The sequence below is a fragment of the Phodopus roborovskii genome, unplaced genomic scaffold, assembly GCF_943737965.1.
Source record: "Phodopus roborovskii unplaced genomic scaffold, PHOROB, whole genome shotgun sequence".
Lineage (NCBI taxonomy): Eukaryota > Metazoa > Chordata > Mammalia > Rodentia > Cricetidae > Phodopus > Phodopus roborovskii.
The window spans coordinates 13,715,329-13,740,556 of NW_026125489.1; the positions used below are offsets into that span (position 1 = coordinate 13,715,329).

The window sequence follows — 25,228 nt, forward strand, 5'->3', positions numbered from 1 at the left end:
TAGGAAATAAAGCCTGAGTCACACTTAGGTGAATATTTTATTGCTAAGTGAGTCAGTAGCTCCCTGTAGACCCACCCATGTACCTATAAGGGCATGGAAGAATTGGAGAATAGCAAATGAAAGATGACAATTGAACTCTGAGCACGAGCTATCCACCACACACAGATCCATCCATATGGAATGCATATTGGTTAATTTTAGGTATCAATTTGGCTGGGTAAGGAGAGCCCAAGGTAGCTGCCAAATATTTTGTCTGAGCATGCCTGTGAGGGAGTCTCAGGATGAGATAAGCAACTCACACAGATGAGTGAAGCAGACCCAACCCCCCTGACACCACCCTTCATCAGCCACCCACTGATGACCAGGCTAGAACAAAAAGGTGACTTTGATCCCTCCTGGATCTGGGGACCTAAAAGTATGGGCAGAATTGTTTTATGTTTGTCTAGTACAGACTCCCACAGGTGAAAAAATGTCATCAAACCTGATTCCTCGGAACATCTAACAATCTTAGACTGCAGGTACTTGCTTCATGTCGTCCCTTAGTATAGCTGGAGCTGATAAGAGACTATCAGTTCGCCTGACCATGAACTCAACTGTTCTCAGGGCAAAGGACACTGTTGGGCACGTTCCACCTGAAGGAGCTGCCTAGATAAGAGGTTACAGTGACAAGTTTTAGTTCCTGAGCAGAAGAAAGTGAATAGTAGTGACGTAAGACAGGCCGTAGGGTTCATGGTCGGGACTGGATCATCAGTAAAAGGGATTCCTATTGGCTCCCAAGTATAGTATGACGAGTAAGAAAGCTGTCTACTTTCAGGGTAATAGGGTATTAAGAAGGCTGAAGAGTATTTGGAATATTGAACACTTTCTCTGGGAGAAAACACTCGAGAGGGCAGGTGATGTTATGCTTACCCTTTTCTCTCCAATCTTTTCCACCCATCCCATGATATGGGACAGTTGCCTCTGAATCTCAAGTTTATACTTCATTCTAAGAACCTTCAATGGTATTCACTTGTTCTTCTGTTTCTCAGGTTTAAACTGAAATGTAAGTTCTTCCTGGATCTCAAGTCTGCCAGCCTTCAAACCAGAACTCCAGCACTGGCTCTCCTGGTACCCAGTTTGCTGACTGGTCACACAGAGCTTAGTGTTTTCTAAACAAAATCATGAGCCAATTCAGGATAACAATCATCTCTATGGTAGTAACAACCATTGATTATTTTTCTCCAGAAAACCCTGACTAATACATCAATGGCTCACACCTATCCACACCTTTGGAACTTGTTATCAACCTACATCTAAAATTCATCACTGCATTCTGACCAGGACTTCCTAACCCTTCAGCCATTGAGTCCCTGACACCCACCACACCCTATCATTGACTCACTGAGACCTCCCATGCTTAACCAACTTCTAATTAAGTCCCTCCTATACTTCCTGTCCTTTCTGCCCTGACCCCGGGTCTGCCACACAGTGCCCCTATATGATCAGGCACCTTTAACAAGAAAAATGTAACATTCTCAATCGCCCCTACTACCTGCCTTCTTTTCTACACTGGGAGACCAGCTGCTCAGGACTCTTAGAAGATGGGAGAACCAAGCACACGTTCGGATGCCCTTCTATGTTTTGGCTTTACTGCCAACAGTTTTCATGGCTTCTTCTCCATCTCTGGCTATTCTCTCTCCTTTTCCTTAGTACTGCTCTTCACTCACTCACCTACCCACAGCACATTCTCCTGTGTCTCCTCCCTTGATGCTCTTCCTTGGCAAGGTCGTCTATTCTCACGCCTGAAACTTCCAGTGCCCCATTACCGCACTGACCTACATCACTAGCGCTAGTCTGCCCTTGGATTCTCAGTGCAGTTGCCACCTTGGCAAGTATAAACAGACTCCACACTGGCAAATGAAGCTCCTGAAGGTTCTGGTTACCTGTCCTCTGCTTTTGCTACCCCAGCAAATGGCAGTGCTGCCTACATTGTTGTTCACAATAAGACCCTGGGGCACCCCTGCACGCATGTCAGTATTTCTCAACCGTTGTGGCTTTCTTATTTTAAACCTTTTGCTATTTTTCTCATCTAGAGTAAAGCCTCGGCCCTTTTTTGCCTTTCTCAAGTACAAAATAAGGCGTCTAGTCATTCAACACATATGTGAGTTTCGGCGGTAGTGCTAGGAATATCTATAAACACACAGCAACTGCGTTTAGGAGCTTGTACTCTCCTGTCCTCTTCCTAAAGAATGGATTTGATCTTCCCTCTCCACAGCCATATGGTCTGGGTGCCTTTGGTTTGAAGGCCATCTCCAACACTACAGCATGCAGGCCTGCAAAAGTTAATAGCACTGTACTTAAGCCTCCCACAATGGCAGTGAACAAGCAAGACACAGGCAGGTCAGTAATAACTGATGCCCACGGATGGGAAGCAAGCAACCCTGTGTTGTCTGGCATCTGTTCTAAATTGATGTCCGTCAATCTGCACAGAGCAGTTTTTTTTTTTTTTAAAGTTGTCCTTACTTGCCTCACAGATTTGGTGAAGGGCTAAATGGACTCATGTGAAAGGCAGAGAATATCACTGACATTGAGGAGTACTTGATAAATATTAACTGAGTTAAGTCGGTCGGCGATGCTTCCTCAGAACACAGTGTTTTCTATTTCTTGCTATCTGATCACTTTTACTTCGCCGGCCAGCCTCAAATTTCTCTGGCTAGGTCCTTTTCTTTTATTCTTACCTTTGTATCTGCATAGGCATAGCACCCATCACCCGAGCCACCCAAGCCTCTCCTGTATCTATAGCAAATAGATGGGAAGACCAACAGGATAACAATCTCTTTTTAGTACTTCTCAGTCACATTTTGTTTTAAATACTCACATTTAAACTGGTAGACAAGACTAGTCAAATGTTACAGGCTGAATAGCAAACACTTCTAGGAAACCATTTTGACCACTTGACTCTTGGGGACACTGCCCCTAGGTACACATGCTAACAACTAAGGATGAGTGTGGCTTTTTTTTTTTTTTTCCTTGCATCCCTCTCCTCATTAGTGTCATTCCTCTTTCATTTGGAAATTTTCCAAGACAGGGTTTCTTCTGAGCTTTGGAGCCTGTCCTGGAACTAGCTGTTGTAGACCAGGCTGGACTCCAACTCAGATCCACCTGCCTCTGCCTCCCAAGGGCTGGGATTAAAGGCATGTGCGCCACTCAGCTCCTTTGGGATTCTTCTCTCATTGCCCATCCTCTGTGGTCCTGCAGCTTTTCCAATCATATATGACTCCAACCACATCACCGAAATCCAACAGGATTTGGTCCTTCCAACCATGATTGGTCCAAGACCTGAGCAACTGCTGTAAGTTTAACCAGCAACTCCATGCCTTGAGTTTCTCTGAGGAATGTAATGGATTATTTACAACCAAATTCTCCACCATGGAACTCTTACACAGTCCTAAGAACCACTGGGTTTACCTTTACCAAAGCTTATCGTCTCACAGGAGTTTTCCATCTAGCAAGTACTAAAATGCTTTGGTGGCTGAGTCTCTCGCACTAAACACAACCTCTAGAGCAGTAGTTTTCAACCTTCCTAACACTGTGACCCTTTAATACAGGTCCCTCATGTTGTGGTGACCCAAACCATAAAATTATTTCATTGCTACTTCATAACGGATTTTGCTACTATTGGGAATTGTAAATGCCCACGTTTGGTTCCTGGAGTCCCCAGGTGTCCTGGTGTCGCCCAAAGGGATTGTGACTCAAAGGTTGAAAACTACTGCTCTAATGGAAAAAAAAGTTGTATACACACAAATCCCATATACCTGTTATGGATTATGAAGACTGTATGTTACAGTTTAGCAACAGGAATAAATTCACTTCTGGTGTCTGAATCTTGGAAAGAACACCTGTCTTTCACACACATCTTAAAGGGAGCCACCCCCCAATACTGGAAACCTAGATTATGAGAAGTGGCTATACTTAATCCAAGTGCAGAACTCTTTTAATGTGAACATCTTTTTGCATGTGACCATTTGGAGCTAAAACGGGAGACATAAAAGGGAGCAAAACAAGGATTTTTTGTTTATTATAGTAGAGAAAAACAATCACAACCAATTTGGTTTTGTTGGAAAATCGCTCATCTAAAATGGAAAAACTACAGGCTCTAAAATCTTGTTTAGCCATCGAGTCTCCAAGAACACAGCGACTCTATTGTGAATCTACTCTTCAGCCAGATCTGAAAATTAGTAATAATATTATGTGTTCTGGCTAGTCTCACTACAGCTTAATGAGATTATTTCTAGGAAATGTTTGACTTCAAAACTCACAAGGAAATTCAAAGAACTTTTATTGTAAAAGGTTCCAGTTTGATTTTAAAAACCATCCATGGCTTCTTTGTGATCCATGCCAATTTCCCATTCACTTCCTATGTGTCTCATTACCGTCATTAAATATTTAAAGTCTATTGAAGTAAAAAATTATTCTCTCAGCTCTCAGCCCAAGGTGATTTCTAATGACTACTTAGTTTTATAATGACTTTTAAAATTCACATTAATAATAGAAGAATTTAATGTTAAATTGAAGGTTATTAACATTGGCCTCCTTTCAAGTTTTCCGAATGTTGAAAAGTTTTTACCTTCCCCCCCACCAAAAAAAAAGTGGTTCATGTTGTGGATAAACATATACTCATTTTTGATCCAAAACAAAAAGTTTTCTTTTCCTGAAAAACAAAAGAAAACAAAACTATAAATTTTGATATTACAAAAAGGCAAAACAAAGATCTTAAGTTTGTGTTTGCTGCTGCTTTTGATGAAACATCAAACTCCAATGGAAGTTTTTGAACACACTACTAAACCAATTCTTCATAGTTTTCGGAATGGATAGAATTGCACTGTACTTGCATATGGCACCTCAGGAGCTGGGAAGACACACATGATGCTAAGATCAACTGCTAAACCTGGACTAACGTACCTAGACCTTTTCAAATCCATGGATGAGATTAAAGAAGACAAAATGTGCTGCTGTTTATTTGGAGGCATATAATGAATAGATTTGTGACCTCTTGACAAATTCGGGACCACTTACTTTCCGGGAATAAGCCCAAAAAGGAGTGGTTGTTCAGAAGTCTCACTATACACCAGCTCAAATGCTCAGAGGAAATATTACAGCTACTAGACAATGGAAACAAAAACAGGACCCACAGCATCCCACTGACATGAATACTCACTCCATCTTCTTGTTCCTGTGCTGTTCTCCAGATTTATTTTCGACAACAGGACAAAACAGCAAGCATCAGTTGAAATGTCTGTGTAGCCAAGCTGTAACTCATTGACCTGGCAGGATCCGAGTGAGCCAGAACTTCTGGTGCTAAAGGGACATGATTTGTAGAAGGCACAAGTATTAATAAATCCTGTTTATTAGGAATGTCATCAACGCCTTAGCAGATACAAAGAGAAGGAATCACAGCATATTCCTTATAGAAATAGTATGCTTACTCACTTGTTGAAGGATTCTCTTGGAGGAAACTATCAAACTATAATGATAGCTGCTGTTAGTTCCTCCTCTTTGTTCTATGACAACACATTATGATTCTCCAGCATGCTAATCGTGCAAAAGACATTAAATCTTTGAAGAGCAATGCCCTTAATGTCAACAGTCACATATCTCAATATGTAAAGATCTGTAATGTGCAGAACACAGATTTTAATGTTGAAAGAAAATCTAAAAGCCTATGAAGAACAGAAAGCCTTGACTAACAAAAATGACAGTGCAAAATCAGTACATTCAAACACTCAAGGCAAATGAAAAGATTTCAAGAAATCCTGAAATGCTTGTTCTGGAATCAAGAAGGAATCAGGCAAGAGTATCTCAAGTTAGAAATGTTGCTTAATGAAAACGAACACCAAGTCATTCAATCAACAGTGCCATCACCAAATAGAGATGATGTGTTCAGAAGACAAAGTGGAAAAGGCCACTTGCAAACTGTTCGCTGTTTCCTAGAGAAAAAGAAGGAAGAGGTGTCGAAACAGTTTGATGAGAATACTATTGGCTTCATCGAGTGGGAAGTGAAATGAGGCTCTTAGGTCAAAATGGTGACATCCCAGAGGTACTCAATAACGATCTTCATTGTCACCAATTTCACCTCCACACAGCACACATAGAGGCTCTGGCCTGTCTCCAAGAGCAGCAGCTCAGTCAGACTGAGGCAGTACTGAATGCTTTCCTTCCAGCCCAAAGAAAGAAGTATTGCGTGTCAGAAGAAACTAATGATGGGAGATGCCATTCTGTATATATGTTTCTCATACTGGTTAATGAATAAAGCACTGTTGGCCCATACGAAAGGAAGATAGGAGGGACTAGGAGACAAGGAGACAAGGAGGAAAGAGGAAGTGGTAAGGAGGAGTCAAGATAGTCTGGAGAGAACAGAACTACAGTTCCTCCGCTCTCAGTAAGACCACGTGGAAATACATAGAAATGGGTTAATAATTAAGACAGAGCTAGCCGATAAAGAAACTAGTACCTGGCCAACAGAATTATATCTAATACAGAGTCTTGGTGTGTTAATTGGGGCTGGCGGTGGCGGGACCAGGCACAGTGGCGGGACAAGACCAGGCGGCGGGCGGAAAAACCTTACTCCTTACAAACTAACCTATCTAAGCTCTTTTGATTATGACTTCAAAGATATTGAGCATTGGTAGAAAGAAGAAGGTGGTGGCTTGGGCTGACCAAACTACCGAACATTCAAACCAAAATGATCTTTCAGGGATTTCTCTTATGCCCTACCCACAGCTTGGACCAATTAAGTCTATTCCTTGTTGCATGTCCTCAAATGAACCTGACTAACTTAACGTTACTCCACAAAAAAAAAAAAAAAAAAAAAAAAAAAACCGGAAGGAAATTAATACTATCTTCCTTGAAAGTAAAACATACTGAGAAGTCTCCGCTGTCTGAAAGTACACATCTCAACGATTCTTCCAGTGAGTTCGAGGCCAGCCTGGTCTACAATAGCTAGTTCCAGGACAGGCTCCAAAGCTCATTTGGAAAAAAATCCCAAATGAAAGAGGAATGACACTAATGAGAGGGATGCAAGGAAAAAAAAAAAACTTTCCAGAAGGGATCAATTCAGAAGCAACTTAATTTTTCCATTTATTACTAACCTACCCCAGCCCACAAAGAATGAATCTACCAGAGTTAGAGAAATGTTACTGGTACTGCAATGCAATAAGACCCTAGTGGCATTGAGATAGGAACATAGCAGTAACATAGACAACTTGTGATTTTCACCATGGCTAACAAGATTGTCTGATTTCTCCCCCCTCCCCCATCTTCTAAGTTAGATTTCCAAACCTGGCTTGGTGGTGCACACCTTTAATCCCAGCACTTGGGAGACAGAGGCAGGTGGATGTCTGTGAGTTTGAGGTCAGTCTGGTTTACATAGTGAGTTCTAGGACAGCCAGAGGTATACAATGAGACCCTGTCTAGTGGGGTAGAGTTTAAGGTCATCCTTACCTTCCTAGCTACATATATAAGTGAATTCAAGGCCAGCCTGGAATAGAGGGGATACTGTGACAAGAAACAAGGAAATAAATGACCCAAATGAAAGAAAGAAAAAGATGGAAATTGAGATCTATTGTCCATAGTTTGTCAATCTTAGGGGGGGGGGGGAGGGAGATGACCCAGTCCCGTTAGCTGTCAATAAAGCTGAGATCATCCCGACACATTTTTAACCAAGTAATCCTGAGACAAAGTCTGTCTTAGTTAGGATTTCTATTCCTGTGAAGAGACACCATAACCACAGCAGCTCTTGTAAAGGAAAACATTTAACTGGGGCACATGGGCAGACATGACTTCTGGCTAGAGAGGTCCCTGAGTGTTCTACATCCGGATCAGCAGGCAGTGGGAGGAGAGTGAGACACTGGGCCTGGCTTGTGCACCTGAGACCTCGAAGCCCCCCCCCCAACAAGACCACACCTCCTGACAGTGCCACTCCCTGACTGCCTATGGGGCCATTTTCATTCAAGCCACCACAGTCTCACTATGTACCTCTGCTTGGCTTAGAAGTCGCTCTATAGATCAGGCTTGCCTCAGCTTCAGAGATGCTCCTGTCTCTGCTTCCCACATGAGTGCTAGGAATAAAGGTGTGCACCACCACTCCTGATTTACGGCGATTTTACCGAAACTCTGAGAACTGTTATTTGTTACATGAAGATATGTAATTATCTAACTATTTCCAAAGGAAATTTTAAGGACGTTTCTAAAAATTTTTCTGTGGCTAGGCTGCTAATATTTTCTTGACTGACATCTACTCAAAACCCCCAGAGATTTGCCTGGGATACATGGCATGAATATAATTACAATAAAAGCTCTGTGGTACACAGTTCACTCCCAGCATACATAATTTTGATTTGTGTTTGTCAGAATATGCATATTTTACTCTATTCTGGGAATTTTCAAAATGCATTAACAGCCTCAGGTTTCATGTTTTGGATTTAGTGGGGTTATTGCCTGCTTGCTTTGTATGTTCCTCCCTGCTTTTTGTCTCTTCCTTCTCCCAAGAACTGAAATAAGCCCGTTGAGTCAGAAAGCGCTGTGGTTGTGTCCCAGAATAATCCTGATCAATTTCACAGCGGGTCACAATCAAAAGAAAGGTAACCAAGGCTCCCAGAGAAAAGGACCTTCACAGGGTGGACTACACATCAGGCTGGCCCACTGCTTGCTTTCACAGCCCATGCTCTTTACTTTCATCAGCCAGATAACATCTTAGCACACAGTATATTGGAAAGGGAATGAATAGCCCAGTATAGAACTGGCTCCCCCAAGGTCCCGGGGGAGCTATGTGCCTTCTTTGATTATGCTGTGCAGCACAGGGACTGTAGGGTACAAATGGAGAAGACAGGGTTTCTAAGACACCATTCCACCCACCACATATCACAGGACCCTCCTTTCATTTATAGCCAGATTCCCTCAGATTTTCTATGGAAAACAGGTTTCATAGCTTTATAATTCTGAAGAAAAATCTGTCCTCCAAATTCTTGGTTTCTATGATTTTCCATGATTTCCCACAGCACTATCAAAGACCACTATACAACATGGGAAAAGTCACTCATGATGGTTTTAATATAACAGCTTCCAACAACAAAAACATGGCAACAACAGGGAAGTGGTTATCAATTCCGAGAATTTTATGTACAACTCAATGGCATGGGTGAATTTCTACTTAAATGTCCAAAAGATTCCTAAAAGGTCACCCTAAAGTAATCCTAGTTGGGCAGTGATCCAGCACCTGGGAGGCAGAGGCAGATGGATCTCTGAGTTCAAGTCCAGCCTGGTCTACAGAGTGAGTTCCAGGATGGCCACAGCTACACAGAGAAACCTCCATCTCAAAAAACAAAACAAAAACAGAAAAAAAAAAAAGTCACCATGTTATATTATCTATCATAGGAGTTAACTTTTTAATTTTTAAAAATTAATTCATTGCAGTGGGGTGGGGATGGGGAGCACAGAGATCATCAGAGGGCAACCGCAGGAATCCTTTGACTCCTTTCACCACGTAGGTGGCAAGATGGCACTCATGCCATCAGGCTTGGCAACAAGCGTCTTTATCTGCTGAGTCATTTCATCAGCCCAGAAGAGAAACTGTTAAAGTGAGTTCCTAGTAGTACACGCCAGAGATGCCTACCAAAGGCGAGCGCATGCTAAAGGAAGAACGTCTAGTCTAGAGTACAAGCAGTGTGGGGGTCATAGTCCAACTATCCCATCACAATTCTGCAGTTCCTGGAATCAATGGGGAAATACCACAAACCCAGAGTCATGTGTGATATTTGTTAGGGCTGTCTGCCAAATATTTCTACTGCTCGGTGCCTTCCAGGCAAAGGATAGAACTGCTTTTTCTAGCCCTTTAACAGTTGTGTAGAACCAGATGAGGGAGCAGAGTTGAAAGGAAGCAACTCACTTTCAACATGGAATTTGTGACTTTTACATGGTTTTTACATTTTGTACTGGCAGTTAAATATGGTGTCCAAAACATCTTGTGTGTGATTTTGAAGGTAGATGCAAGACAATTAAGGCCTTTCTCAGCCACCGTGGCAGAGTGACTATGCATGTCATTAACGGAGAGTGCCCCACCTACCCATGTCCCACAATACATGTGCAAGCAGAACCCATGACCCAGCTGTGGAAACATTGAAAAACACACAGCACCAAGAACAGTAAAGCTTTGTTATTTGAGCTGCTGAGAACTTGGATAACTTGTTCCTATAGCATTACCTAGTCCATCCTGACTAAGAGGCACACACACACACACACACACACACACACACACACACACACACACACACACACGACCACAACAGACTCCAAGAACTGACCTTCACTGGGTCAGTAAAGTCAATACTAGAATGGGCTCTCGGAAACACTCAGTCTGACTGCTCTGGTTCCTCAGCGCCATAGTCCTAAACTGTAGTCTCAAGGCAGAGACATTCAAAAGCTATTCCCTTTCAAGCGATAATTCTGGTGAGGGTGCTTCCACACGATGGACTCCTCCAGACTTTCCTTGCCCAAGACGTTATGAACACCATGTTTAACTGCCAGAACAAAACATAAAAACCATGGGCTAGAGCCATGGCCCAATGGTTAAGAGCACTTGTGGCTCTTGTATAGAACCAGTTTGGTTCTCAGCAATCACATGGTGGTTCACAACCATCTGTTAACTCCAGTTCTGGGGGAATCCAAGGCTCTCCGACATTCACAAACACCAGGCATGAAGGTAACACGAATACACACATGCAGGCAGGCCAAGCATTCATATCCATAATATAGATTTTTTTTAAAATTTGTAACTGGAAAATCATGCGAAGTACCTGGGCCTTTAACCACAGAGTTCAGGATGTGAAGGCGGGTGATCTCTTGAGTTCTAGGCTGCCCTGGTCTACAAAGCAAATTCCAGAACAGCCAGGGCCTACACAGAGAAACGCCATCTTGAAAAATCAAAACTAAGTATGATGGAAATTTAATGTTGTGTCACTACTCTGATGAAAGCTCCACAGACGAATCTCCTGTTCAGTATTACGAGCTGACTTATATGACACAAGGACATCTTAGCACAGGGAAGTTTCCCTTGCTAAGCATCTGTGTTGAGCTGCTTATAATTAGTCCATAATCACTCTGAACAAAAAAGATTTCTTAAAACCAGTTTTCTCTTTCTCCTGAGGAAACAGCACCCTTTCCTATTCTGCTCATTGTCACTGTTCATTTAGCAAAACACTGGGTTGTCATAACCACCTCTTAAAAAAAATAAAGGGTCTCCTTGACATTTCACCACAAACTCGAGTTTTTTTTTTTTGTTTGTTTGTTTGTTTTTTTTTTTTTTTTTTTTTTTTTTTTTTTTGGTAATCCAGTTTTCCAGTCTATGGTTTCAAATTATTTCATAAAGAACTGTAAGTTAAATGAATCTTTCAGGGGAAAAAATAATAAAAGGGAAAAAGTAAACCCTCTTCCAACCAGGCTATCAAACTGGAAACTGTTTTCAATACCCACCATTCATAAGCCCACAAGAAAAACAAAAGAAAGAAACCAGATTTTCCATTTTTTAAATGGTCAGCTCCTTTTTCCTTCTTGTTTTGAGTTGACCGAGATGATTTGAACAAGATAATTAAGTGAACTGTACCTTCAACACCAGAAGCTCAAAAAAAATCCCTGTGTGGTGTTTGGAATGAGCTTTTATATTTCGCTATCATTCCCTTCTGGCCTCTTCCTCCTTAGGCAAGGATGTGTCTGCAGATGCATCAATCTTTCCCTTGTGCCTCAGAATTCCCCTAGATTTTGTGAATTCTTAAACAGGTCATCATAAGTGCAATGAGGGATTGGTGACTCAAGGACCCATCTGTGCATGCAATTAGCTCCCTGCTTTATAAAGAGCCTACTTAGAAACTCAACAGAAGCATATACTTATCATTAATGTCTAAGAAATTCTACATTAACACAGATTTTTAAAAACTCATTCTTGGAACAAATACTTTAAACAAGCAGCCAAACAACCTATAATTTTTTATCTAAGACACCATACCCACCATAACATCTCAAACTGAGCCTCATACCTCTGGTCATCTTCAGTGTTTGCTAAGCAGAGCCGACCGTTTGCCAGTAGCGACCAGCAGGGTTATTTCTCAGGGGGTAGTGTCCTGTTAGCTTCTTGAGCAGTATAAAATTAAATGTGGGGCTGTGGCTCATGGTAGAATGCTTGCCTAGTATAGACAAGGTCCCAGGTTTGATCTCTAGTCAAAGGAAAGAGAAGGGGAAAGAGGGAAATGATGGGAAGGGAAGGGGAAAAAAGAAAAAATCTAATTGGAAATTTTCTCTTAAGTTTGTAATATGACTGAACAGATGACTCAGTGGTTAAGAACACTGGTTGTTCTTCCAGAGAACCTGAGTTCAATTCCCAACACTAATATGGCAGCTCTAAACTGTAACTCCAGTTCCAGGGGATCCAACACCCTGCATACATATAGGCAAATACCAATGCACATAAAATAATTTTTTTAAAGGAGATAAGCCAGGTATGGTGGTGCACACCTTTAAACCTTGAATGCCAGCTGAGGCAGGGCAGCCTGTGGAGATCAAGTTCTAGGACAACTAGTGCTAGACAGAGAAACACTGTCTTAAAAGAGAAAGAGAAAGAAAAAGGAAGCAGGGGGAAGGGAGGGGACGAAAAAAAGAGAGAACTTTGCAATAGGCTGAGTGCTCACACCTATAATCCCAGAACTCAGGAGGCTGAGACAGAATGCTTGGTAAGAGTCCAAAGCTAGCTTATACATGTAGTGAGTTCCAGGCCATCCAGAACTATGTAACCACTTTGTCCCAAAAAACTAAAAAAAGGTGAAGCAGCTTGTGATGAACAGGGCTGGTGCTGACCGAACAAACCACAAGTAGCTTTGTAGTTCTGAGCGGTGAAATCATCCCCTAACCACTCCACACCTGCCTCAAAAGGGGGGAACACAGTTTGGCTAAAAACCACCAGCTTCACCTGAGCCTTCACAGGCTGTCCCTGCTCACCTGATCCCCATATATTGGCCTGATTGTCTTCCCTTTATCAGCTCACGATCTTTCCCATCCATATATGGGCCTGATTGCCGTCCGTCCGTTCATCTTTACTCACGCTCTTTAGTCATCAACATTTTTCCTTACAGGCTGTTGACTTTGCTCCCCAACCCCAGATAAGACCTTTAATCCACAGATACCAATGTACTGCTTCCTTGTGTCGTGAGAATTCCTTCCCTAAAGATATCCAGCAAGAGCCAAGACTAATTCCATTAAGTCCCTCCCAGGAGCCAATGCGTTTGTTAAACTTAAAACCTACAGCACCCGTGTGCATGAGTACTTACGGAGGCATAGCGGAAGCCAAAGCAGAAGACCTTCACCCAGCATGTACCATGATATCCTAACAGCCACAGAGCCCAACTCCCTCTCTACAGTTAACCCCGCCCAGCCTATATACCCTCCAGCTCCCCCTACCCTGGGGTCACGTGGTTCAATTAGAACAGAATTGCTTCCACATGGCCTGGAGGGGCAAGTGGAAGGAGCTAGAATCTCAGATGTGGAACAGATCTCCCCACCACCTTCTCTGCAGGAACATTGGTAATCAACAGGCTGCCTCTAGATCAGTGGTTTCTCAACCTTCCTAACGCCTCGACCCTTTTATACGGTTTCTCCTGTTGTGGTGACCCCCAACCGTACAATTGTTTCGTTGCAACTTCATGACTTAAACACTTGATATGCAGGATATATAGTATCCAGTTTGAGAATCAGTGCTCTAGATGTTCTCTTATTAGTAGGCCCAGGTGACCCAAGGACACATGGCAGCTGCTTTGCCTAAAGGACATTATAACACCTTGTTATTGGAAAATGCCCTGTTCCTCTTTGCCCTTTAAACAATTCTTACCCACTCCTTTCAACCACCTGGCAACAACCAAGAATACAGTTGCATTAAGTTCCTCCTGAGGAACCAGTGAGCTTATTAGGTTTACAACCCACAGTCCATGAGCATGGGAATATTTACAGAAGCATAGCAGACCCCAAAGCAGTCAGGCTAGAAATCGATCACTTAACTGTGGTGACTGTTAACATAGCTCTGAAATTAAGCGTTTCAGCCCTAGCATCTCCCCTGAAGTCTACACCGCTCTAACTGCTTTGTTGCCCTGAGCAGAAAATGGCTGCGGACATGGCCACCCTAGGTATGGTTGAAAAGGTTTTATTGTCGATATGAGAGAGCACAAGCAGAGGGAGAGGGGAGGGGGGACCCAGAGGGCACATAGCTAAAATAACAGATTATGTAGGAAAGAAGCTGGGAGAAGCAAAGCCTAGCTCAGGGACTAGAAATGGTTAAGGTATGCCAGCCAGGACGACTCTGTAACAGGCACAGGCACTCTTAAGCAGGGAAAGACTGCCTGCTTTGATCTGTTAGACACCTCAGCCATTTATCCGGATTTCTTTGAGGCCTAACAGGCTGCTCCTCTTAGATTTCTAGTTATGTGGGACTTTGTGTTGTAAATTCAACACAAATCTGCAACTCTGAGCATCTCTGTCTCAGTGAGAGGCTGTCTCAAACCCCATGGTCATGGGCATCCTCCCCCAGCTCCTCCCCACCCCCCACACACACCCAGACATGTCAGCTCATCTGCTACTCTCTGCTTTCAGATGGAGGCAAACTCCCAGAACGTATCCCATCTCTACCATGACCACTCTGTTGCAAGACTTTGTCACCCCTGGCCACCTTGGTGTGGTTGCCTCCCAACTGGGTACCTCTTCTTTCACCCAAGCCTCTCCAAAGCTATTCTCCCACTTAGTCATCGGGGTGGTCCTTTCAAAACCCACATCATGTCATTCGCTTTCTGATCAAAAGCCACAAATGGCTTTCTTTCTTACTCAGAGGAGTCAAGACAGAATTCCTTACAAGACTCTACAAGACCCTTCCTGCTCCACCCCACACCACCATCCCCTCTAGTCATTATGACTCAACAGAACTAGCTTCCTTAGTATCCCCAGCAGGGCAAGCACGCTCCTGTTCCCATTTACTCAGCTTCAGGTACCCATGAGGCACACTCCTTCCGGGTCATCTCACCACAAATAGCTGGCTATTTGTATAGAAATCAGCAGCAGGCAAGCAACAAGATTTTTTTCAGGCTTGGCAGCTCCCGAACACCAGAGACTATGGGCTTGAGCTTTAAACACAATGGCTAATAGCTCTCAGCCCTGGGAATTGACACCTGTGGCTCCAAGTTTTAAAAGTCAAAGACCTATAGCTCTGTAGGTGTTTGGCTCAGAGCACACTTGGGGTTTCAAAACCAGAGGTTTATGTTGTTGTTTTTGCTCTTTTGGCTTCATCTCTTTGGTCTTTGGGGGAGGGGGACACCACCCAGCTCCCAAATAAATCACACATGGAGGCTTAGCTTGGCTTGTTTCTTGCCAGCTTTTCTTAAATTATCCCACCTACCTTCTCCTTCTCTTTTGTGAGTCTCACTTTCACTCTTTCTCTGTGGGCGGCTGGCCCCTGAAGCCCTCCTCTCTCGTTGCTCCTCCTCTTCTTCGCTTTTTCTTTCTCCTATTTATCCTCTCTAACTGCCAGCCCCACCCATCCTTGCTCCTGCCTTGCTATTGGCTGTTCAGCTCTTTATTAGAACATCAGGTGTTTTAGACAGGCAAAGAATCGCAGCTTCACAGAGTTAGGCAAATGCAGCGTAAATAAAAGTCCCACACCTGAAAATAATGTTCCCCAGCAGGCTTATGATTCTGGGCCCTTAGCTGGAGGCTTATTGCTCCAAGTATGAAAAGCCAGAGACCTAGCCCTCCCCCACCCTTCAGATGAGAGAGGGTTGTTGCCTGGGGCTTTGAGTGCCCACAACCCAGCAGCCACTAATCATCAAGCACCAGGAATGCAACCCAGGTTTGGGGTATCAATTTATGCAAAAAACAAAGAAACACACAGCTCTCATCTTAGAAGGAATAAGAGAGAGTTTATTCTGGAGTCATTCTGAGTAACCACGGCCTAAGAACAGATCAAGGTTACCTACATTCCATGTTCCAGTGTGGAAGCGATTTCATGAAATTTTACAGTTTTACAGATCAAAGAAAGGCATAAACCAAGGCAAGTTTAAATACATTGATCGGTATATCAGAGAGGCATGGCAGCAGGATGGAAGAAGCTTTTGCTAAAGGCCAATGAACTATCTGATGGCTTTCTTGGTTGTGGGATTGTTGGAAACTACTGGCCTGCTGAGACAATAGATTCCAAAGGCTTTTTATCTGTTAGTCACAAGATGTTAATTCTGACACAGAGGTGAACAAAAAATGGCCAAATAGGAAGGCTAGCCTCTGGAACCGGAACATTCCAACCTCTCCATAGTGGTACAATTCTAGTCAGTTAATCGGTCTCTGCAGACACAGCTTCTTTCTGGGAATTCTCATCCACAGACCCATGGTTGCCAACCCTTGGGAGCTCTGTGACCCTCTTCCAGGGGTCAAGCCTCCAGCTGCCACCCCTGGCTATCCTTGGGTGTCTTCAGTTGCCTTTGCACTGTTGCTGGGTGAGTCTGGAACCGGAATAGCCTTTATTGTGGGGGAGGGGGGGCTTAATGTTGGAGAACAAGGTAGAGAGAAGGCAGATTACCACAGACACATCCTTCAGAGGTGACCCCCAAAAACCCTGAAAAATAACCTCCAGATGTAGCCAGAAGAGGGATGTGGCATATTAACACAGTCTCTACAGCTACCAAGCACAGCCTCCATGTCAACCAATCAGAAGCTCCACAAATTTGCATATAGGCCAATCACATATTGCATTACTCAGGAGCTGCACCCTCTCCTTCCCCTTCCCCCTCCCCCACAACAAAAGCAGCTACAGGAGTTTACAGAAGTTTGTTTCCACCAAAGCAACATTTCCCAAGGCTGGGGTAAGTGTCTGAAGCAGACTTGACTGAAGCAAGGTCTCCTGAAGCAGAAACCGTGGTTTCTGGGAGAGACTGCATGTACCACCTGCAAAGCAGCCAGGCTATCGTGATGATGATAATGCAACCGTCAAAGAAAGGTGCAATTTTTCTGTCAAAGGACCGAATGCTTCCTGATTAAGGCAGCTGGGGGCGGGGGAGGGTCTCTCAATCAAAGGACTTGGAATGGCACTTACAATCTCTGTGTATTCAGAGGTAAACTAATCCTAACGATCTCTATGATGTTAGCACTCATACAAATGATTGCCATGTTTACATACTTCTTAGCCTTCACTCAGGGCCTCATCATATCACCCATGCCCAATAGCATGATTCCCAGCCTCTACTCTGATTTTATCTCCAACCTTTCTTATCATGGATCTGCTTGTTTTCTCCTTCCCTGACTAGGATGCTGGCTTCCTGAAGGCTGAAATTTCATCCACCTGTTTTCTCACATCTCAAACAATGCCTACCACAGAGCTCTGCTGTGTGTCGATAAAGAAATGAGCAAATGGCCCCTCCTGGGGTTAGTATATTTACTTCCTTTTTTATTTATGAACTGGGAATTCTGATGAGGTTTACAACTGCTATTTTTGCAAAAGGAACTGGAACAATGACCTAAAAACATACTGTCACTGACAATAAACCAGCCCCCTAAAGTGCAGGTTAAGTCCCTCAAAGCCCCTACTCCAACCCGAATCCCCCACTTTCGTAGAATACTTCAGGTGGAGCTGAGGGAACTCAAGGCTTTATCTTAAGTCCACTGTTCAGTTGCCCAAATTCCAGCCAGTATTCTCTTTTTGTCCTCTGCCAAACCAACCATCAGCCCTGAGAGGTGATGAGAGCCCCAACCAACCCAGATCCCTTGTCTTTGGCTTCTCTGCAAGGGAAACTCATTGCACAGAGAAAAGTGACAAAGGGAATCTTACTCTTTAACCTCACACTCGTCAACACATTCACAAAATAGCAATCTTGGTTAACTCCAAACTCAGAATTTTAACATGGCATTGTTGATAAGTGCTATACCCCCCCACACACACACACACACTTGTTGTGGGATTCTTGTACACTGTGTGAAGGAGTATTGTCGTCCTTGGTGTAATAAAAAGCTGAAAGGCATGGCAGGAGAATATATATATATATATATATATATATATATATATATATATAGAGAGAGAGAGAGAGAGCGCTTTTGGTCAGGAGGAGGAAGTAGGAGGAGGAATCTAGGCACACAGCAGATGCCAGGAGACACGGAAAGGAAACAGGAGGTGCAAGATGGAAAATAGGTAATTTCACGTGATAGAATGTAGATTAATATAAATGGGTTGATTTAAGTTATAAGAGCTAGTTCAGAACAAGCCTAAGCTATAGGCCAAACTTTCATAATTAATAAGTCTCAGTGTCATCATTTGGGAGCAGGTGGGAGGGACAGAGAAAGACTTGTCACACACACTGTCACAATCGCCAACCCTGGCACACTGGTATGGATGGAATCAGAACTCACAAAAGAAGTTCTTTCAATAGTGGCTGAAATGAGACGTTGGGTTTCCCTTCACTTTCTTCTTGATGTTGTTAACACAGGTGAGGAATCCTAGGAAGGTAGCTAAAGAGCTGAACATCTGTACCCAAAAAAGGGCAGAATTGAATTTACTCTGGCCATCTTCCCCTATCCTTATTCCTAGAAACCCATGGAACTAACATTTCCCTAAAACTTATGGTTCTAAGTAGGGGTCCAGCTCCATTGCAGCCTAAGGAAAATAGCCCTCTCAGCAAAAACAAAACAAACAAACAAAAAAATCTACTGGGCCCCTCATCTCTGGGAGTTTCTCATCTACAAATATAGTCAAGCATAAGTTGAAACTGAAAATAAAAGTCACATTTGTAGTGGACAGGACATTTCCATTTGTCATTACTGCCTGTACAGTAAAATACAGCTACCATAGCTTTCATATTTTAGGTATTACAAATAGTCTGGATCATAGCATTTGAACAGATAGTCAGGTGTGGTGTGCAAACTATGATAGCATGAAGATCTCTCTCCCTCTACTTCTTGACAATACAAGGTTCTATTTCTTTGTCATTTCCCCCAAACAAGATATCACTTATGCATGCTGCAACTAGTCTCTTTACATATGTTATTTCAATGTTTTGAACCTTCTAACACCAGGTCACTCCTGTTACCCAGTTTGAAACAAATTTCCACTGGGCAGAAGGAATGAACAAAGTCTCTTGTCTGGGCTATTAGCATTTTGCCCCTGTAGAGCACCCGATGGCAGAGCTCACTCAGTGGGAACTGACCGGCTTTTTCACACATTGCCGAGAGGATGGGTCTGTCCTGCTATAGGAAGAGGAACAATCCTGAACCCACTCGAGGAGGTCCCAAGGACAGCATCGTTCTCTCTCAGGGCCCATGATCAGGAACAAAGGGGGTCTTTGTGCTGCTACACTTGTTTCCTTAGCATCCCTTATAAGCAGCTGAAAAAGATCCTGAGCAGTCATTTCAATTAGCTGAGGAAGCAATGAATGGTTACAAAGGGAAGAGCTGTCATTCTAGAATCATCTTGAAAGGAAATAATTCCACAGGCCTGATCTTTTAATTTCAGAGGGATGAATGCATCTATGAAATATACCAAGCTCCCTCTGGCTTTCGTGCTCTCCTCAAAAGTCAGATATGCAGCAAACCATCTCAATTTGGACATGGCTCCTCTCTGTGTCTTCTAGTCACTCCCATTTTTCCACCCATCTCCAAATCTCAGTTGTTATTTGAAAAATGGTGAAAAGACAAATACAAACCCTTTCAGAGATGGCATCTGCTGGTTTTAGATTTGTTTCAGCTTCGGATGCAGATTAGGATTCTCAAAGATGTTGACTGAGTATCAGGGAAGAACTTTATGATTGCAGTGTCATGGAGAGTACAACTTTAATCAAATATCCCAATGCATTTAATGTTAGTCACAAATCATATTTATTGAGAGGCTAAAGCAGGAAGATTGTCACAAATTCAAATAAAGTCTGGACCACATAGTGAAGGTGACCCAGTCTGGGCTATAGAATGAGAGACTGTCTCAAAACAATAACAACAAGAAGAATTCATATCCCAACCCAGCTGAGGGACACAAGCAAGAATAACATCTTAAGAGTCTTTTGTGCTGGATGGTGGTGGCACATTCCTTTAATCCCATTCTTCCAGTAGTATGTTAACCAGATGCAGTAGTACTCTGTTATCCCAACACTCAGGATGTAGAGGTAGGGGGAAATGAAGTTGAAAATCCTTTACTATAAAGGGCACCAAAACCAGTTTGAGACCTTATCTCAAAAAGTAATAATAGTTACCAAGAGCTACATTTTAAGTAACTACTGGAGTAGTGAGAGTCATGGCTACCTGGATGACCCCTGCACTGCCAGATCTGTAGCTAAATCTCAACAAAAAAAAATGTGCTGAGATAAGTTTACCAAGTTAGTTAAAATAAATTAGGGCTGGTAAGGTGGTTCAAAAGGTCAAAGTGCCCACTGTCAAGATTTATAACCCAAGTTAGAGCTCCTGAATACACATGGCAGAAGAAAGGAACCAATAATTCAAGTCGTCCTGGGGCCTCCACATTCCTACCATGTCATGCGTGAAACCATCCTACACACACACACACACACACACACACACACACACACACACACACACACACACGCACACACATATACACACACACAGCATACTTTCATACAGATGCAAATGCACACAGGCTCACTAAAATAAATCATTTTTTATAAAATAAAAAGAGTTTCTTTTTTGTTTTTTGTTTTTGAGGTCATTGTTACCTTGCATAACCCTGGAACTTACTCTATAGACCAGGCTGGCCTGGAACTCAGAGATCCACCTGCCTCTGCCTTCAGTGCTGGGATTGAAGGAGTACATCACCACCCTCTGTTTACAAATAAGTTTCTTTTCCTCATACACCTGTATAGACAACCTCCATACAAACAACTGGTCTGAGTTTGGCTAAAGCAGTTTATCCGTGACATTATGCAGGTCGTGAGCAGAGGATAAAATAGAACCTGCTGACTCACATGTGGCTCTCAACTTGGAAACCATGTGGTAGAGCTTAACATAGTTTGAGGACATGCAATGACAGTGGTTATATTTCCGGGATGCATAGTCCAGATGTTATTTCAGGCAGATAAACTAGGCTATTTCCAGCTCCCAGTAGCAGAAAATCCTGACTCAGAATGGCTTAAACCACAAGGAACCTGCATCTCAGGTAGCAAGAAGGCCTCACGTAGATTGGTTTCAGGTGGTCAAGACTGGGGTTCATCATTACCAAAAATCAGCTGTGCCCTCCGTGGTGTCTAGTGGGTCCCTCTTAGAATTTAAAGGTCTATGACAGACCTGGACATTCCTGATTGACACATGTAGTGGAAGAAAGAGGGAGGATTTTCCAAAAGATCTATTTTCCATCAGCAAGGAAGTCATTCCCAGAAACACCCGAGACACGCTCCTTTCACATCTCATTGGGTGGGATTGTGTCACGAAGACTTCTCTAACCCAATCGCCCTTGAGGAAATCAAATTATCTTAATTGGCCTAGAGGTGGCAGCCAGGGATGGAGAAATGTAAGGGCAGCATAGCCTGCTCCAAGTGTGTCTTGTTTGATGTTCATAATTCAGACTTTGTGACTTTCAGGAAAAATACAATATTGACATTTCAATAAATTCCAGTAGATCAAAGGGGAGTACCAAGACGTTGTGATGTACTTTGGATGAAACTGCTGAAGAATGGACTAACTTCCACCTTCCCAGTGGTTTCTACACGTTGTCCTTGATCCTTGCTTACTATATTAATATACAGTATGTATGACAGTCTATGTAGGTAGACCAGGCTAGCTTTGAACTCACCAAGATCTACCTACCTCTGTCTCACAAGTGTTGGGATTAAAGGAGTGCCACCATATCCTGACTTCTATATTGTACCTTCAAATCTTTCTACATATACACATTGCATAACCTTAGTTGGGACAATTGTTCTAACTACTTTCTTTTTCCTTTTTCGGATTTATTGTTTCATTTATAACAGTGAGAGAGAGAGAGGGAGAGAGAAAGAAAGAGTGAGAGAGAAAGAGGGACGGAGAGAGAGAGTATGGGCATGTACACATGAGTACAGGTGCTGCTCAAAACCAGAGACTTCAGATCCCCCTACAGTTGAATTTCAGGTGGTTGTGAACTGCCCAGTGTAGGTACAGGCAACAAAACTCAGGTCTTATGTGAGAGTAGTATATACTCCTAGCCAGCAAGTCATCTCTTCAGCTCATCATCCTGGAACTCACTCTGTAGACCAGGCTGGCCTCAAACTCATAAAGATCCACCTGCCTCTGACTCCTGAGTGCTAGAATTAAAGGTGTATGCCACTACTGCCCGACCAGACTTCATTTTCTATCTCCTATTTCACCGTTTTTGAACTGCTCCTTTGTGAATGGATTTCAAGACCCAATATATAACCCAGTGTTTATAATCATTTAAAATCCACAGTGTGAAAAACACTTCTTCTCCATGCTATCATCCTGTTTCATTTAACCATGGAATATTATTATTAACTCCACTTTCCATCTGGAAAAAGGGAATTAACAGAAGAGACTTGTGAGCATTGCACTGCAAATGAGTGCTTGGTGGAGAGCCTAGAGACATGACAAACAAGAGTTAGAGTTCAGATTTAAAATATTTATTTTACAGAATGAAGAGCTGGCTCAGTGGATCTGACGGATGTTCTTATCTGGGTCTGCAGACTCATACATATATATGTGTAGGCAAATCATGTATGCACATAAGTCAAAAATAAATTTCAAAATATTTTGACAATAAATAAAATTGGTTGGCTGTACACGCCTTTAATGCCAGCACTTGGGAGGCTGAGACAGGTGGATCTCTGAGTTCAAAGCTAGTGGGATCTGCATATTGAGTTCTGTCTCAAGTAAGTAAGTAAATAAATAAAGCAAGCTTTAAAGCAAGGTATGGTAGCATATGTGTAACCCCAGTGCCCAGAAGACTAAGGCAGGAAGATGAGAAGTTAAGGTCAGGCTGAACTAAATGGTGGGGGGGGGGGGTCAGGATGAGGGTCAGGGATAGGAAGGAGGCGAGACAGGAAGCAGGAGGAAAGGAGAGAGGGGAAACTGTGGTTGGAATATAAATATTTGAAAATGAGGAGAAAAAAAAAAGAAAGAAAAATGGGTTAATTTAAGATGTAAGAACTAGTTAGTAACAATCCTAAGCTATCTGCCAAGCTTTTAAAAATTAATAATAAGTCTCTGTGTAGTTATTTGGGAGCTAGCTGGCAGAACAGAAAAATCCACTTACAGGGGGCAGAAAAAATAAAATAGGTATTATTTAAAAGCAAAATGTTCTTGCTCAGCAAAATCGTTTGTTTTCTTCCAATGGCCACTGTGAGCATAAAGCTGCTATAATTAAAAATGGCCACATGCAAAATCGTTCATGGCTAATGACATCTGCCAAACCCAACAGATACTCATCAAACAACCCATGACACATAATTAAGGGATATTATTTGGGGATGACTACAAGCCCAGAGAGAAAGCTTTGTGCTCCAGTTTCTGAAATGCATTTGAGCAGATTCCATGTGTGAACCACAGGAGAATTCACAAAGCCAGAGGTCTAAACTGGAGAAGTGAATGACTTGCCGTGCCCGTCTGGTCCACTCATCCCCTTTGGGAGCATGGGCTTTGACTCTGAAGGCTTCCTGTCCTCCAACAGTGTATTTTCTGTACAACATTAAAGCTATTATTTGTCCCATTAAGTGGAGCTCCATACTACATGCTTCCTTTTCTAGATGAAGGACAAAACTAGCTAAAGAACCAAATCACAAAGAAGATGGACAATAAGCTCTGTGTCTCCATTGAGATGCCAACAGGGCAATTACACACCCTCTCCAGCCTCCTTGAAAACACGAGGGAGGAAAGGTTTCTCAAAGTCTGCCTTTGACCTAGACAGTCATGCAGCACTGCCTTGCTTTGCCCCTGGTCTATTTGGTTTTCAAGGTGGACCAGGTGAAGAGGCCGTATGATCAAAAAGGAAAGGAGGACATCGGAAGGCACAACAGGCAACTGCAGGGTCACATAAATTTGCATGATCGATTCTCCCTGACAAATGGGAAGGCCAGACAGCAAACAATTGGTAATGCAGAGTTCACAATGCAGCAAATAGTAAAGGGACATCCTTACCTCAGCAGAGCCCGCCAGGCTCCCAGGTAATTCTGACTTCTTTTTCTCAGTAACTCAGTCCAGGAACCCATGACTCCTAAAGAGCTCTAGATCCAAAAGGCCATTTTTTCCAACCAAATACCAGAGGTCCTTTTGATGTTCCATGTTGGTCTGTGTTTTATTTGCACAAAAAGCCTATAGCAGAGGTATTCTGGTAAGAGATTTACTCACTCATTTCTGTTGAGTAGAATAAAATGCCATCCCAGAAAATGGTAAAAAAATATTACATATTTTCTCAGTGAAGTAAGGTAGAGACTTTCTGTTCCCCACAACTAAACAGCAATCACAACCCCCCAAATGTATTGAAAATAATATTTTTATTTATATTTTCCCTGACTCCTCCATTTAAAAAAAAATGAAACTCTATGGAGACCAATAAGATTTCTGTTTCTCTGATAATTTTCTCATGAGGTTTTTCTTCCTAGACAACTAGAGAATATTTCAATTTGCGTTCATTTGTTGTGACATTTGAGAAAATGGCAGAATCTTTACCAGAGAGAGAACAAATTGTTCCAAAAAGCTTAAGTGACTTTAGAATCTTCTTTCCATGTAGAGGGAGACATGCCCACTGATGATTCTCTGGAATGTCCTGGTGGGCATGTTAGTATAATCAGTTCCATGGGCTCACGTAGTAAAGATGGGAAGTCTTGAACCCCAGAGAAGAGGACTCCAAGTCCTGTTCTATAGAGAGAAGATATGGCAGAAAGCATAAATAAAACAGACTCTGGAATTATGGGCCAAAATAGGACTCTATGCTACCAAAAGAACCTTCGTGCTAAGCCTTGAAAGCAGCAAAGATTCAGGGGACTGATGTGGAGACTTTTCTGCACCAAGCTTTGAGAAACAGACTAACACTGGACAGCAGTTAAGGACTCTGCCTTCACAGGCTCCTGAAGACCTTCAAGAGAGCCCCAAAATGTCATCAATGACACATAATGAATGACCTGAGCCGATACAGTCAGGGCAGTGTCGGTCTGCCTTAGAGAAGCCAGGACTCAGAAAAAGCATGGGATGCAGGGACGAA

At 42.8% G+C, this 25,228-nt stretch overlaps 1 pseudogene; it reads left to right on the forward strand.

Annotated features, from left to right (window-relative positions):
* Window positions 1–784: 784 nt before the first annotated feature.
* On the forward strand, window positions 785–9,618 carry LOC127215787 (kinesin-like protein KIF18A; annotated as a pseudogene).
* The last annotated feature ends 15,610 nt before the right edge of the window (window positions 9,619–25,228 follow it).